We start from the raw sequence: 1,808 nt of genomic DNA, 5'->3' as shown, positions 1-1,808 counted from the left end.
CCCGCCCCGCCCGCTGCGCCTTAAAGGCCGCCCCGCCCGGGAGGGAGGGGCCTCCGCCGCCACTGCGCATGTGCGCCCTCCCCTCTGCGGCGGGGGGCGGAGGGGAGAAGAGGCGCTCTATGCATGCTCGGGGGCGCCCTCGGTCCGGGTTGCGGGGGTTAGACGGCTGGGGGCTCTTCGAGAAGGGAATCGGGGAGCTCCCGTGGGGCAGAGTGGCAAAGCAGCAGGACTGCATTACTCTGATCTGAACTCTCTGCTCAGGACCTGAGTTCGATCCCGGCGGAAGCTGGGTTCAGGTAGCCGGCTTGAGGTTGACTCAGCCTTCCACCCTTCCGAGGTCGGTCAAAGGAGTCCCCAGCTTGCTGGGGGGAAAGTGTAGAGGACTGGGAAAGGCAAGGGCAAACCACCCCGTCAAAAGTCTGCCGTGAGAACACTGGGAAAGCAACGTCACCCCAGAGTCGGAAACGACTGGTGCTTGCACAGGGGGCTACCTTTACCTTAAGAGCCCCGTGGCACAGAGTGTTAAAGCTGCAGTACTGCAGTCCTAAACTCTACTCACAACCTGAGTTTGAACCCCGGCAGAAGCTGGGTTCAGGTAGCCGGCTCCAGGTTGACTCAGCCTTCCATCCTTCCGAGGTCGGTCAAATGAGTCCCCAGCTTGCTGGGGGGAAAGTAGAGGACTGGGGAAGGCAGTGGCAAAGCACCCCGTAAGAAGTCTGCCGTGAAAACGTTGTGAAAGCATCATCCCTCAATACTCAGAAACAACTGGTGCTTGCATAGGGGACCTTTCCTTTCCTTTCCTAGAGCAGGGGTGGCCAACGGTAGCGCTCCAGAAGTTTTTTTGCCTACAACTCCCATCAGCCCCAGCCAGCATGGCCAATGGCTGAGGCTGATGGGAGTTGTAGGCAAAAAACATCTGGAGAGCTACCGTTGGCCACCCCTTTTGTAGAGGACTGGGGAAGGCAATGGCAAACCACCTGGTAAAAAGTCTGCTCTGAAAACGTTGTGAAAGCAATGTCACCCCAGAGTCGGAAATGACTGGTGCTTGCACAGGGGACTTTTCCTTTTCCTAGAAGGTTTCCTAAGGAAAGGCTCTTGCTTTTGCTTACCAAGGAGTTCAAGTTGCTTTCAGTCAACCTCTCCTCCCCCACGGTGTATTTGCCTTCCTGTCTGGTGTCTCTCCAACATCTGCCGTTTACTCTATGTGGCTCCCTTCTCATTGGGTGGCCAAAGGATTTGAGCTTCAACTTCAGCATCTGACCTTCCAGGGAGCAGTCTGGGTTGATTTCCCTTAGGACTGACTGATTGGATCTTCTTGCAGTCCGAGGGACTCTCAAGAGTCTTCTCCAGCACCACAGCTCAAAAGCATCTATTCTTCTGCGCTCGGCCTTCCTTATGGTCCAGCTCTCACAGCCATACATGACTACTGGGAATACCATCGCTTTGACTATACGGACTTTTGTTGGCAGGCTGATGTCTCTACTTTTGATTATACTGCCCAGGTTCGCCATAGCTGTCCTCCCAAGGAGCAAACGTCTTTTAATTTTGATTTCTCTACATAGAGTGAAATCCCTCTATGAAAAGAGGGAAAAAAGTATAGGTGACTATATCTAAACAATGGCTGCATCTTTAAAAAGTGGATTTTGGCAAAAGAAATCCCCTTCCTCATAATAGCACTAGTCACTCGTTGTGGAGGCTTATGGGTAATAACCACAAGGGGATTGATCCATGGCAAGACTTTAGATGAAGATATTGGATTTATATCCCGCCCTCCACTCCGAAGAGTCTCAGAGCGGCTCACAATCTCC

At 53.4% G+C, this 1,808-nt stretch overlaps 1 protein-coding gene across 1 annotated transcript in view; it reads right to left on the bottom strand.

Annotated features, from left to right (window-relative positions):
• Positions 1 to 1,808, bottom strand: part of DENND1C (DENN domain containing 1C) — a 127,545-nt gene that overhangs the window by 102,956 nt on the left and 22,781 nt on the right. The window lies entirely within an intron of this gene.

Source organism: Heteronotia binoei, chromosome 13, assembly GCF_032191835.1.
Source record: "Heteronotia binoei isolate CCM8104 ecotype False Entrance Well chromosome 13, APGP_CSIRO_Hbin_v1, whole genome shotgun sequence".
Classification (NCBI taxonomy): domain Eukaryota; kingdom Metazoa; phylum Chordata; class Lepidosauria; order Squamata; family Gekkonidae; genus Heteronotia; species Heteronotia binoei.
This window is presented reverse-complemented; position numbering and strand designations above follow the sequence as displayed.